The 15706-nt window shown below is 41.5% G+C and overlaps 1 protein-coding gene across 16 annotated transcripts in view; it reads right to left on the minus strand.

Moving 5' to 3' along the window:
* The window catches only part of ATXN1 (ataxin 1), a 405519-nt gene that overhangs the window by 303531 nt on the left and 86282 nt on the right, over positions 1-15706 (minus strand). For all 16 annotated transcript variants that reach the window (XM_025295470.3, XM_006079287.4, XM_025295434.3 and 13 more), the window contains one exon: positions 50-172. The gene's annotated coding sequence lies outside the window, so the exon portion shown is untranslated. The remainder of the gene's footprint in view (positions 1-49; positions 173-15706) is intronic.

Raw genomic sequence — 15706 nt, forward strand, 5'->3', positions numbered from 1 at the left:
ATGGATGAAATCTACAGCTGATGGATACCAAGCCCTTCGGATGACTTACCCAAGACCATTTGCGTTTCAGGATCGTTCATGCAGGCTGAGGTCTTCTTCTCTCTTGTTCATGGTCTGTAGCAGCACTACTTGGGAGGCCTCGACATCAGCTCTTTCATTTTGCTCCAGACTGCTGCAGTAAAACAAAACACAACACCAAGTCAGAATGAAAAATAAATGCCACTTCAAGCAGTTCGTTGATATTCAGGGGGAAATCCCTGGCCTTTCTCAGATGTATATTTTATAACCTCAAACAAGCATGTTAATTACCAGAACGAATCTATCACACAACTGATCTTCATATGGTACTTTGAAATGCCGGTGATGGGGAGGGGCGGGGGTAGAAAAAAAGACAACAAAACCCCTACTAGATAGGTGCTGCATCTCAAGACACTTACCGCTGATACTGTGCTTGCGAGATTTCAAGTTTACTAACTGAAATAAGAAATTAAAGAAGAATTCATGATGTTGAAACAGAGATGCTGACGTGCAGTTCTCGAGGGCAGAAAGTGGAGAAAGTTATGTTTTGAATTAAAATTCATCTGATTCTGCCCATGAAAGACTCAAATTGAAGGAGCCAATATTAGTAGTTTTCAACAAAGGATTACTAGGATTGAACAGAAATGGCAAAGTGTGAGAGAGAGGACATTTTCCATTTTGCGCTCCAAACAGGTAATTGATGGGCTTTCGTTCTGACTTGGTCTATCTTGATAAATAACCTTCTCCACCCAAGCTGGAAAGCAGCATTTACTTCACACACTGAATATGTAATGAATGGGTAAAATATGCATGCCTCTTAACCCCCACTCAGAGCAGCTGATAAAGCCCACACATTAGAACTGTGTGTGACAAGTTGCTCTGAAAAGTTCTCCACTGGGCTGTGAGCTTCCAAGGCTCACTGCTCACAGGGTGCTGTTCGGGCTTCTTCGGATGCTTAGTCAAACCACCACACCGCCCCCCACCCCCCGCCCCGCCATTGTTTGTTCTTTGACAATGGCCATTTGAGAGCCTGGAAACGATCCTCAAAAGATGTCTGCGCCCTTTCTGAGCCTTTTCTGAGCTCTTCCGCATCTATTCTGAAAGCCCATTGGAAGGCTGTCACCCCGTTCTCTAACTATGGTGACTGCACCCCACTTGTAACTGGAAACCCTCTATGAATCTCCAAAGGTCCTGAATCAAGGAGCTCACCATGCACGGACCCAGTTGTAAGAGACAGCATATACTTTCTGCACCTCACTAGGCTGCTGTGTGAATAATCAATTCCTTGAAAGCCTTCTGAAGCTATTACTTTACAGAATACTCAATGTTTTTTTAAGAGGACTTGGGTGGGGGGTGTGGACTGCTGGTTAAATTCATGTTGGCACTTCAACATTTTGAGGAGGAGGAGAAAGCCACTTTGGTTAATGTTTAAACAAGCGAGTTGAGTGTAAGGCCATTAGATTTTCAGTCTAGCTGGAAGAGCAAATGCCTGAAAATGGCCAAGGCTCTTTTATTTTTCTTGATGCTATCAATTCCCACTGAAAGTGAGGTTGTAACGATTTTATTAGTTTTCTGAGCAGTTTTCATGAAATGTAACTCAGCTCCCACTCAAATGTGTAACAGTAACATATTGATACAAATCAACACGAGCCAGGAAGTTCAAAGCATGACAAACTGTCTTCAGTTTACCGATTTGGTAAAAACAGAATTTGGAAGACAGGAGGATTTAAGCAAGCCCACTGAGAGTTACTGGCTGGTATCAATCTTCTTTTACTAAAAATAAACCGCTGTAATTCTCTTGTTACCAGCTTTATGTGCTGGTATTTTAGAACTACGAGTATCTTTGTCGTCTAGTCCAAGATTCTTCTGCAAATAAAGCTGCTGGCCCCGAGAAGGTGAAGAGCCTCTTAAAGTCACACAGCAAGTTAATTTGTGCCTTGACTAGACTCTGGGTTTAATCACTCATGCCCTCTGACTCTTAATGGGCATAATAATGTCACTGAATACAATGTAATGTGTTGATTTGAAAAGTTTACCAGAAGCACAATACTTTCTCATAGTATTCTTTCTCTTTTTCTGTTTTATTTTTGTGTAAAGAAATTCATTTCTGGATTATATTCTTGTCACCAAGCAGAGCCAAGTGATCTGGGAGAGGAGATATGTCTCCATTATTAGCTCGGGGCCCTATCTCTGGCCTCGAAAACCAGGTGTTCAGAGGAGTAAGGTTTAGACTATTTGCAGAGGAGAGAAAAGTAAAAAGGACTCATCTGAGTGACAAGATTTTCCATTCTTATCTCTGTAGATGTGAAGAACTTGGAAGTGATTCATTTTGTGTTTTATAGCTGACCCTCAATTACACATAGTGTACCAAGCATGAAACCATTTATATCAAAAGAAAACCACTGAAAATTCTACACACCTCCTTTTAAGCAAGAATTGTAATATACTTTCCTCCTTCAGCAAAACTTTTCAGCAGTGCTGCTGCTGCTGCTAAGTCGCTTCAGTCGTGTCCGACTCTGTGCGACCCCATAGACACCAGCCCACCAGACTCCTCTGTCCCTGGGATTCTCCAGGCAGGAATACTGTGCTGCTAATCACCCACAAAACAAACTGGCTTGAGTTTAATCTCCTTTGCCTGCCCATTCTTGCTTGCCGGTTGAAGTTATAAATAGAGATAAGACCAAAAGTCCAGAAAGACGAAAGGAACACTAGAGGCCTACAGCATTCATTGATTTGCCTGAGCACTGAAAGTTAGCTACAGAAACAGGGATTGCCCTCTAGATGATATCCTTACAGGGTTTTAAAATTTGATAAGCGTTTTGTGATAATTTTCTGAACAGTTATAAGCAGCAGCAACAAAGTATAGCATATCAACATAACTCAAAAGCACTGGTCTAAAAGCCATGAGATTTTTTTTTTTGTCTGAGTTTTGCAGCTTAGTCTATTTTTAAATTTAAGTCATAATCTCCTATGCAGAATTAGTTCCTTATCTATCAAATAAAGGGACCTAAGTAAGGGCTCTCCATAATGAATTCCTAGTGATAATTCAAGTTGTTTTCATATGCAATTGAGTATACCATATCAAATTAAATTTCCACAAACATAATTTTATCTTATATGATCCATTAAGATTCATTTTAATCCTAAATTCCAACAATTAGACACAGATTGCATAGAAGGTGAGTAATGGGTTCATGGTGGAATAACCCCTTGGTGGGGAATGAGTGTTCTTGTCTATCAGTAGCTCTGGGGAGATTAGCTTTCCATTTGAGAAGAGTCAGATCACTCCCTTACACCATTCACAAAATAGAAAGATGGTAACAACAATCCTACATGCAGGGCAGCAAAAGAGACACAGATGTAAAGAACAGACGTTTGGACTCAGTGGGAGAAGGCGAGGGTGGGACAATTTGAGAGAATAGCATTGAGACATGTATATTACTGTATATAAAATAGATGACCCATGCAAGTTTGATGTATGAGGCAGGACATTCAAAGCCAGTGCTCTGAGACAACCTGACAGATGGCGTGGGAAGGGAAATGGGAGGGGGATTCAGGATGGGGGGACAGATGTATATCTGTGGCAGATTCATGTTGATGTATGGCAAAAATCATCACCATGTTGTAAAGTAATTATCCTCCAATTAAAATAAATAATTAAAAAAAGAGAAATGAGGGTAAAAAATAAAGTCTAGGTAACTTAAACATATTAAGATGTGTTCACCCAGACATAGATTAATATAGCATTTATTATGCATACTGACAACATTTTATGCAGTAACACACAAAAAGCATAATGTTACAATCACAGAAGGCCTCGGAAGCCACTGGAAAGACTTTGGCTTTTTACCTTAAAATACAAAGACAGTAGAGGATTTTGAAATGAGCAGGATAATGATCTGCCTTATGTTTTAAGGGATCTTTCTATCTGTTGTCTGAAGAACAGATTCTAAGGAGGCAAGGCTGAAAACACAGAGCCCACTTAGGCGACTGCAAAAATGCAGGTGAGACGCTCGATACGTGGACTGAGGTGATGACACTGGAGGAGGAGGCTGTGAGAACTGGCGCGATTCTGGACACACGGCGAAGGTCAAGGCGACAAGTGGTAGAAGAGAAAGAAAAGAGTAAAGGATCTTTCCAAATTTTTGACCCAATCATCTCTAAGAATAGAGTTGCCATTCACCAAGATGGAAAAAACTGGAAAAGGCGGGTGTCAGGAAGGGCCACTTTTCCGTGTTAAGCTTAAGATGCTTGTTAGACTCCTAGTGAGCTATCAGGTAGACACCTGGATGTGGGTGTTTGGAATTCACTGACATGCAGATAGGATAGAAGATACATGTGAAAGCATGAGTTACTGCTACGGGCAGCGTCCAAGAAGATGGTGCCCAGCTATCCTACCTTGGTATTCATGTCCTTATTATAATCCTCTCCCCTGAGTGCAGACTGTATTGAGCGACTCCAGCAGAGTGGGGCAGAGGTAATGGAATGTCACTTCCAAGGTGAGGCTACAAGACTGTAGCTTTCATCTTGGGTACCCTCTTGCATTCTCTCCTGGATGACTTAATCTGGGGGAAGCCAACTGCCAGACTGTTGAAGCCATCCTGTGCAGGGGCCCATGTGGCCTGCTGGCATCTGTGTGGGTGAACTTGGAAGCAGATCCCAGGCACACACAGCCTGCCTCCACCCTTCAGATGAGACTGTAGCTGATCCTTCACATTAGCCTGGGCTAATGGCTTGACCATAATCTTAGGAGGGGCCTTGAGCCAGAGACACCCATCTAAGGTGTGCCCTGATTCTTACTCATGGAATTGTGAGATAGTAAGTTTTTGCTACTTTAAGCCACTAAGCTTTAGGGTAATTTGTTACAGAGAAATAGATAACTAATACAGTTATGATGCACCAGGCACTGTCCAGAAATTTTACATGACTTATTACAGTTGGAGACACTGAGTCACAGAGAAGCTATATCACTTGCCCAACATCACACATATGTGATTGGGCAAGAATCAAGCCTAGGTCATCTGACTCCAGAGCTTCAGCTCTTAATGACCACATGTCAAGACTCCTCTAGAATAACCTATTCTCCTGCAATGAATGTACAAACCTGAAATTTGTCCTTCTACTGCAAAAAGTGCTAACATCACATAGTTCATACAATCAATGGTCCATATGCATTTTCATCAGATTTCTTAAGCTGCCACATAGCTTTACAATTCTTCAGTCTTTGCTATCCCAACTACGTTGCGCTTAGTCACTCAGTCATGTCCAACTCTTTGCAACCCCATGGACTGTAGCCCACCCACAGGCTCCTCTGTCCGTGGGGATTCTCTAGGCAAGAATACTAGAGTGGGTTGCCATGCCCTCCTCCAGGGGAATCTTCCCAACCCAGGGGTCAAACCCAGGTCTCCCACTTTGCAGACTCTTTACCATCTGAGCCACCAGGGAAACCCACCTGTACTACAATCTATACTCACCTGTCAAAGAAGAGATAAAAGCAGCCTCTTGCTGTCTGAACAGTAACCTTATTCTGGTTCATTTCAATCTGGTTAACTAGCTGATTTAACTATCAAAGAATTTCCAGAGCGTTAGAGTTTCCTAACACTCTAAAATATTGACTGAATGTGGTCCCTTTGAACATGTAAAAAGTTCTCTCTCAAACTACTAAAGTGGTAAGGAAAAGAATAAGATACTGAATAAGATAGTCACAGTAAACTCTGCTTGAATTTCTTAAATAATAAGGGAAAGGATGCCAACAGTATTAAGTTTTTAAGTAGAAACTGGCAAGACCAGAATATTAAAAATGATAGCTCTTGAACTGCATAAAATCCAAAGGCTGTTGTCCCTTTAATTATTGTAACACATTAAGACGTTCCCATTCTTTCCCTGACACAGACATGTGAAATACAGAAAAAGAAAGAAGTGACCTCTGAACGTTTGCCTCAACACAAATTTAGAATGTCACTGTCGTCGAAAAGGGCTGCTGCTGGCTAATCCATCACTCCTATTTTCCAGGAGGAAAACACCCATGTAGTTGCAGCCAGCAGCATGTCCCCCCATCCACACTGTAGAATGCTTTTCTTTTGTTAACTCTTAAGATTGTGCCCACCACCAATGGGAACCAAAGAGCTGGAAAGAAAGTGTCATAAAAAAGAAATACAACAAAACCCACTGCCATTTACAAATCTGTCACAAAAAGCGCCTGTGTTTAATAAAGGGGCATGAGACACATCACCAAAGGTACCTTTTGCCATTTAAAAATACCAAACAGTAGAAACAGCTCCAGTGCTAGGCTGCTGGGACTTGATCTGCAGTTTGGACAATTTGTGTGGGGAGATTACTTTGTCATAGGACACAGGGAACAGATGCTACCAATTAACACAAAGAAGTGTTTAAAATAGTTTCAAAACATATGAGTTTGGAAACAGAAGTTCCAAACAGCTTCAAAGATGATAAGCAAAATAGTTTAATACAAGGAAGTATGAGTAGTTTTCCTTTTAAAAAGAGAGGCAAGGAGATAAGGTGGTGAATTTCCTTGGGCCTTCCTCTAAATAAAGCATGAATTTTAAGGAAAGTACCTGAGAAAAACTGCTTTTTATTTTTGAAAAATGGGGAGAGGGCAACCTATATGATAATTAGTCAGTATGGTTTAATGAGCTGATAAGAGTTCATTGTGGGACATTCCATGATCCTAAAAAAAAAGAGACAAAAAAGGTTGCAAAAAATTGGGGAAACACACTTGAGGGACTTTGATGTATTAATATGTATGATAAAGCTCTAATAGGGGACAAAGCATGCATCTTGGTCCAAAATATATTGGCCACAGAATACTTTTTTCAAATAGGCAACCGGTATACATGCATGACAAGAATACACCCCTGGTAAACAATACACGAGGCCAGGGGGTCTCAAAGATTTTGGTCTCAAGTCCTCTTTATACTCATAAAATATACTGAGGACCCCAAAGCACTGTTAATGACATAGATTACCTTTAATGATATTTATATTAGAAATGAAAACTGAATTTTAAAATCTGTATTAATGCATTTAGCTTAAGTAACAAGGTACCCACTGCATCTTACATAAAACAGCAAAATAACCATATTTTTTCAAAACAAAAAAGTTAACGAAAAGAATAAGACTGATTTTCAATTCCACAAATCTCTTTAATGTCTGGGTTCACAGAAAACAGTTAAATTCTCAGAAGGGTCTCTGAATTCAAGTTGCTGTGATATGCTGTTTGGTTGAAACAGAGGGAGAAAATCTAGCCTTCGTTTTCAGCTCCTGGTGGAAGTTCTCCTTTCGTGCTACACCAAAACTCAACAAGGGCTAGTTTCTTAAAGGGTGGTAGCAAAGTGGAATCTGAAACTTACCAACGAACTCCTTGTACTCAGTTCTATTAAAATCCATTGGTTTGTCTTGCACTTTGGATGGATCCTTTTCCATGTGTGGTTTCATAAAATCACGCACTGGTTGTACACGCGTACCTGCTTGGTTGCTCAGTCATGTCCAACCCTTTGCAACCCCCTGGACTGTAGCCCACCAGGCTCCTCTGTCCATGGAATTTCCCAGGCAAGAACACTGGAGTCGGTTGCCATTTCCTACTCCGGGGGGTCTTCCTGACTCTGGGATCGAACCTGTGTCTCTTGCATCTCCTGCACTGGCAGGCAGATTCTTTACCACTAGCACCACCTGGGAAATCCCATGCACTGGTCACTGGAAAATAAAATTAGCTCACTGACTTACACAGACTTTTGAGCAGTGTTCACTATACAACATCATCATACATCATGCAGCTCTGAAAAACTCTTCTATACACCTGTGAGAGAGTAAGAATGGATACCCAGTAGTATTATAAAAATAGTTTTGACCCTGCAGACCTCTCTCACCCACCCAAAAAGGTCTTGGAGCTTCTCAAAGCAGGAACTGCTGACTAAGGAGACTAAGTTCTGAAGATCCCTCCCAGAAGAAAAGCATAGAACATTGTTTCCTTCCTATCCTAGGATTCTGTGACCCTAAACAAGGTCTACTGGTCCACAGCCATGGCATAAACCATGAGGGGTCAGTTGGACAGGACTGACTATGAAGAAAACATTTGGTTATTTGGATTATCCCACGTAGGACTCTGTGAGAAGTGTATACTTTAGAATCTTTCGGCAAACACTTTCTTCCAACCTAGGCCTTAATAATCTAGGAAGGATTTGTTTTAACCAACAGCAATCAACTTTTTAAGTACCCTGAAAGAGACTCAGAAAGGCCTATTTCATGAAATCAGTTAATGAAGTAACTATGGAGTTATCAGGGAGTAGCGACCCACTCCAGTATTCTTGCCTGGAGAATTCCAAGGATAGAGAAGCCTGGTGGGCTACAGTCCATGGGGTCTCAAAGAGTTGGACACGACTGAGCAACTGACACTTAGCTTAGCACTATGCAGTTATAAACCATCCCCTCTTTAAGAACTAAAAAGAACTACTAAACAATACTGGTTATCTTTGGGTGTTGGTGTACACATGTAATAATAATAATAGCTAATATTTCAGTATTAAACTTGCAAATGATCTCTTTAAGCCTGACAACCATCCTAGGTGGCTGACACTTTCCTATTATTTTGTTGTTTTTTTTTAAATTGGAGTATAATTGCTTTACAATGCTATGTTAGTTTCTGCGGTGCAGCACTGAGAATCAGTTATCTGTATACATATATTCCCTTTTCCTATTTTTAATAAATGAAGAAATGAAGCTGAATGGGGCTAAATAACATACTCAAAGGGCCAAATAACTAAGAGACAGATCCAGGACTTTAACCTCTATCTGTATCTGTCTGACACCAAAGGGTCTCTCCAGTCCTCACTATGCTGCCTCATTTCCAATTAATCATTTGCTGACCTTCCCAGTGGCTCAGCAGTAAAGAATCCGCCTGCAATACAGGAGACTTGGGTTTGTTCCCTGTGTCGGGAAGATCCCCTAAAGGAGGGAATGGCAACCCACTCCAGTATACTTGCCTGGAAAATCCCCAAAACAGAGGAGTCTACTGGCTCCACGGGGTCGCAAAAAGTCAGACCCGACTGAGCACGCACGCACAAACTTCAGCAATCCAGATTCTTTTGCTGGCAGTTATCCCCCAAAATCATGAAATACTTTCATCACTTTCCTGTTGCAAAGTGAAGAGGTGCTCAATGAATTGGCTCAGAGGCCACCCCAATAAATGTACAAAGCAGGAAGATTCTTTCACCTCCCAAAGCGGAAGGGTCACCCCATGGAAAATGAAGTCTCACTCAAAAGCCACATAAGCAGGATGCTGTGAAGTCCAATCTTTTGATCCCTAAAAGGTCACAAGGCTGGAGCACAGAGCAAACATAATGATGTTCTGGGAGCAAGACCCAAGGAGCCCTCGGCTCTAGTCCCTCTCCATTCCTCTGGAATTAAAATGTATTAAACAGGGCACTGAAATGCCCGTCATCTCTAAGGCACCCCAGTAAGGCAAGGGAGGTGGGATCATTCTCTTCAAATGCTTTCTAAACCCTTAGTTCCCTCAGGTCACTATAACCTCTGCCCATTATTCCTTGCACATCAATGCCCTTTCTTCTGCTAATTCAGAATCAATCAAAACATACTGAATACCAACTTTCTAGATCAGTCCTAATAATTTTCCAATGCCCAGCTCAAGACATCTCCACTTCCAGAACTAGTCCAGCTCTTCCTTTCTTCAAAGTGCCTCTGGCAGGGACCCCCGTCAATACGGATCTCCTGTGTACTGCCTGATGATAGGTGACATGGCTCCATTTGTGTGAGTCTCTTTCTTTGACATTTAGAAGCTCTGACTGTGTGGATCACAACAAACTGTGGAAAACTCCTACAGAGATGGGTATACCAGACCACCTTACCTGCCTCCTGAGAAACCTGTATGCAAGTCAAGACACAACCGTTAGAACTGGACATGGAACAATGGACTTGTTTAAAATTGGGAAAGGAGTAAGACAAGGCTGTATATTGTCACCCTGCTTATTTAACTTATATGCAGAGTACATCATGTGAAATGCTGGGCTGGATGAATCAAAAGCTAGAATCAAGATTGTGAGGAGAAATAGCAATAACCTCAGATATGCAGATACCACTCTAATGGTAGAAAGTTAAGAGGAACTAAAGAGCCTCTTGATGAAAGTGAAAGAGGAGAGTGAAAAAGTTGGCTTAAAACTCAACATTCAAAAAACGAAGATCATGGCATCTGGTCCCATCACTTTATGGGAAATAGAAAGGGAAAAAGAGGAAACAGTGACAGATTTTATTTTCTTGGGCTCCAAAATCACTGTGGACAATGACTGAAACCATGAACTTAGAAGACACTTGTTCCTTGGAAGAAAAGCTATGATAAATCTAGACAGTATATTAAAAAGCAGAGATAACACTTTGCTGACAAAGGTCCATATAGTCAAAGCTGTCGTTTTTCCAGTAGTCATGTACGGATGTACGAGTTGGACCATAAAGAAAGCTGAGTGCCAGAGAATTGATGGTTTCAAACTGTGGTGCTAAAGGAGACTCTTGAGAGTCCCTTGGACTGCAGGGAGATCAAACTAGTCAATCTTAAAAGAAATCAACCTTAAACATTCAGTGCTGAAGCTGAAGGTCCAATACTTTGACCACTTGATATGAAGAGCCGACTAACTAGGAAAGACCTTGATGCTGGGAAAGACTGAAGGCGAAAGGAGAAGAAGACAGCAGAGAATGAGATGGTCAGACAGCGTCAGCCAACTCAACGGACATGAACTTGAGCAAACTCCATGAGACGGTGGAGGAGAGAAGCGCCTGGCATGCTGCAGTCCATGGGATGGCACAGACTCAGACACGACCGAGCAACTGAGCAACAGCAACATCTTTGACGACTATTAGTAGATGGTGAATGTTCCTGAGACTTTCTGGGGGAATCTCTCACAACACTTCCCACCGTGCAGAACACAAAGTATCATGTTTGCTCCTATTTCTCCTCACTTGGATGAACAGTGAGGAACACAGGAAAGTATTTTTATGACAATTTTATTTTTAAACATCTTTCCCTTCAGTCCCAAGATTAAACAAAATTAGCAGCACACTCAACCAGAAATTTTAGGTATTTTGAAAGAGAGTAATTAGTCTATAGTACAATCTATGGTATTCACTGAGGAGCTCCATGACAGCTTATCTGCGAGATTCCATCCTAATGTGAAGTGATTTTAGAAGAAAGAAAGATAATATATACTAACTCATGGCAAAAAAAAAGAAAGAAAGATGGATTTGGAGTACAATTTAGAATCCATGGATCAGTTGTGTCTTGACCTTTCTAAATGCCCAGCCATTCTTAATAACACCCAAATATGGTAGTCCCCATGCCCCTCTGAAATATTCTATACGTCTCTGTTTCCAATATGAATGCCACAATCTGCCATGGAGCTTTTCAACGAATGCTAAAATAGCCAACTCACTGAGCACCTCTTCCCTTTGCAGCAGGAAAGTGATGAGAGCATTTCATGATTTGGGGAATAACTGCCAGAGAAAGGATACGGATTACTAAAGTTCGTGCCTGCTCAGTCGTGTCCGACTCTGCGACCCCGCGACCCCGTGGACTGTAGCACACCAGGCTCCTCTGTTCATGGGATTCTCCATGCAAGAATACTGAGGTGCATTGCGATTCCTTTCTCTAGGGGATCTTCCCCACCCAGGGATTGAACCCAAGTCTTCTGTGACTTCTACATTGGCAGGCAGATTCTTTACCGCTGTGCCACTTGGGAAGTTCAGTAGTATTTAGAAGCCCGTGGCGCAAGGACGACAAGATACAGAAGAATCCAGTTCATTCCCTTAGCATCGTGCTACACACTTTGTATAAAACGACACAATTATATCAACTGATGGTAACAAAACTCTTTCGATACTGTGTCCAACTCATGAGATTTTTCCCTTCTCCTCCCAAATGCCTTTTTCTCTCAGACAAACCAAGTCAATTCAAGGTTTGTGTATTTGCAAGCAACACAGTTAGGAGCAGACGTGTGTCTTGTTCTGTTTTGTTTTGCTCTGTTGCTATACCAAACTTCTGTACAGAAGTTAAGAAAGGAAAGCCACTGTAACGGCTTGTATCTAATTACGATGACAGCGTACCTAACTTAAATACTGGACTCCCGTTTGTAAGGTACATCATTGGATTTTAACTTTGTAAAATTAAAGGCCATGAAAATGCTGGCTTTGCTATGAAACTTCACAGCCTGACCTTAACCTTCTTTGCATATATCATTCTTGGTGGAAATTTTCAACAACCACAAAGGTGGGGGGTAGAGGGTGTGTCACATCTTGACTTCTTAGTCATATTTCCTGATGTTGCCATTTTTGTGTATTTAAAATATTTACTTATGGCAACGTTGAAGTAATTATAGTTTAGGAAGCACTGTTCTCTTTTTCTATCTTGGTAGAAGCCCTTCAGTATGCTGTACTACAAAAGAAAGTTCTCTGAATCAGGCATTACTAAGTGAGGGGCTGATGTTCCTAGCCGGTAAATACTAAACTTCTCCCGTGGCTCTTGAAATCTGAAGTGAGTAAATTTAGTTTAGCAAACATTTTTATCCTGCCTTTCGTATTAGGCACTGGGACAGCTCTAGACTAACACTTCTCCTTCGCCTCCACATTTATATCAGTGGAACCCACACGACCCTGATGTCACAGAATTCTAAGCACCTGACACCCGAGGCCACCCAACGGAAGCTGAAGGTGCCATTAGCCATGGTTCCCAATCAAGAAGGGGTAAGCTAAAGGCTCATGAAGGAGAGAAGGCAAGCAATGCTGGGTGACAGCCGACAGTCTGGGGGCCCATGATGTCTACAGATTCACTGAGCTACTTCTGGTCCCTGGCATCACGGAGTTGCCCAAACTGGAAACAACCAGCATCCACACCTCCACCTTCCCTCGTATTACTCTCGGGAGCTGTACCAAATTCTAACCGTTCTACTTCCTGGTTACACTACTTGAATTCTTCCTTTTCCATCCCTCCAGCCTTGCTGCCTCTGCTCTCACCCAGCTCTCCCACTCTCCCATCGAGATTTCCGGCCGTTCTCATGTTCCGCCATTCACCTTCCCAGATCATCATCAAAGCTACCTCTGGAAAACTCAGGTCTGATGGCTGTACCTCCCCAACCAAAACTCACGGACAACTATAGTACATTCTTCAAACCACCAGGGAGGAGAAAGGAGAATGCAAAAAATACAGCAATGGGACAAACTCAGAGGGACCTCAGACCAAAAACAAAAAGAACAAAACAAAACAATAAAACATACTCTGAGATCCCCATCACCTTTCCCCTTTTGTGGTGAATGAGCAAGAAAGAAGAAATCTGGAGAAAATAGACTTGGAGAATACACAAAGGGCCAGGAACCCACATTTCATTCATAGATTTCTTTCTGGGTTTACTTGGCTCATCTGCATTTTAGGTCTTTTTTTTTTTTTAAGTTCAATTTGACTTTTAATCATTAAAAATAATCCTAGAAGCATGCTCTGTTATGCATTGCCAAGCTGCATTGATGCATTTCATTACTTCTTGAAAGGTCACATATTAAAAACACTACTAGCAGTCAAACTAAAGAAAATAAAAAGATTTGAGATATTTTTTTAAAGCAGTTACTAAAACAGAAACAACTGTTATTTTCAATCTCTGGCTCACTATAAACTGACAAGATATGAATATGAATTTTACCAAGTAACGTATAATGACTGCTTCTGCTCACCACAACCACTTGCCAACAACTCAGTGTTATAGTTCATTTGGATGTTACATGTGGAACATGTCATCTAGATAACAAACCATCCTCGTTAAAGTAGATTTACTCTAGCTAATTTTTGATATCGTGACATCATTAACATAAAAAGCTAAGTAAATAACTATTCTCAAATTGTTTTTACAAAAGTCATTGCAACATTTTCAATTTCCAAACAAGTGAGAGACAATATCTGAGAAGTTGTAAGATGGTGCCATAATTGTCTAAATTGTAGTCATTCCACCAACAAATGTACTGAGTAAGTGCTTTGGAAAGAGAGTCTGCCAGGGGCTTATCTGGAGTATAAAGTATTTGATACGATGGGTCATGGCCTTGGGGAAATAAGTTTCCATCTGGGAAGAGAGTGTGTATAAATGGTACAACCTCTTTGCAATAAAATAAGAGAATAAGAGAAGAACCATGGGACTTCAGAAAGGAAACCATTTTATGCAGGAGAGGTATCGGGGGTGACACCATAGCAAAGGTCGGCCTTATGGACTCGATGGATAGGAATTATGAACTCTTAAGTTTATACTCTTAAAACGAAAGTCCCAGAAAAATTCTCTAGCAATTTGTTTGTAAAGTTAGCATTTACTGAGCAACTACTCTACGTTAAGAAATTCACAAATGTTACATGCACTCCTATATTTACAGCAGCACTATTTATAAGAGCCATTTAGCAGCCAGCTAAATGTCCATCAACAGATGAATGGATAAGAATGTCCTATTATGGCAGAAAGTGAAGAGGAACTCAAAAGCCTCTTGATGACAGTGAAAGAGGAGAGTGAAAAAGTTGGCTTAAAGCTCAACATTCAGAAAACAAAGATCATGGCATCCAGTCCCATCACTTCATGGGAAATAGATGGGGAAACAGTGGAGACAGTGTCAGACTTTATTTTTCTGGGCTCCAAAATCACTGCAGATGGTGACTGCAGCCATGAAATTAAAAGACGCTTACCCCTTGGAAGGAAAGTTACGACCAACCTAGACAGCATATTCAAAAGCAGAGACATTACTTTGCCAACAAAGGTCCGTCTAGTCAAGGCTATGGTTTTTCCAATGGTCATGTATGGATGTGAGAGTTGGACTGTGAAGAAGGCTGAGCGCTGAAGAATTGATGCTTTTGAACTGTGGTATTGGAGAAGACTCTTGAGAGTCCCTTGGACTGCAAGGAGATCCAACCAGTCCATTCTGAAGGAGATCAGCCCTGGGATTTTCTTTGGAAGGAATGATGCTAAAGCTGAAACTCCAGTACTTTGGCCACCTCATGCGAAGAGTTGACTCAGTGGAAAAGACTCTGATGCTGGGAGGGATTGGGGGCAGGAGGAGAAGGGGACAACAGAGGATGAGATGGCTGGATGGCATCACCGACTCAATGGATGTGAGTTTGAGTGAACTCCGGGATTTGGTGATGGACAGGGAGGCCTGGCATGCTGCAATTCATGGGGTAGCAAAGAGTCGGACACAAATGAGCGACTGAACTGAATTGAACTGAACTGATACATATACACACATACCAGAATATTACTCAGCCATAAAGAAGAATGAAATAATGTCATTTGCACCAACATGGATGCACCTAGAGATTATCATACTAAATGAAGTAAGAGAAAGAGAAAGACAACTACCATATGATATGACTTAAATGTGGACTCTAAAATATGATATAAATAAATATACCAAAGAAACAGACTCATAGACACTAAGAACAGATTTGCAGTTGCCAAGGGGGAAGCGGGGCTGGGGGAGAGGATTGGAAGTTTGGGATCAGCAGATGCGAACTATGGGCTTCCCCAGTGGCAATGCAGGAGACCCAGGTTCAATCCCTGGGTCAGGAAGATGCCCTGGAGAAAGAAATGGCAACCCACTCCAGTATTCCTTCCTGGGAAATCCCATGGACAGAGACTGGCAGGCTACAGTA

This window comes from Bubalus bubalis, chromosome 2 (assembly GCF_019923935.1).
Source record: "Bubalus bubalis isolate 160015118507 breed Murrah chromosome 2, NDDB_SH_1, whole genome shotgun sequence".
Classification (NCBI taxonomy): domain Eukaryota; kingdom Metazoa; phylum Chordata; class Mammalia; order Artiodactyla; family Bovidae; genus Bubalus; species Bubalus bubalis.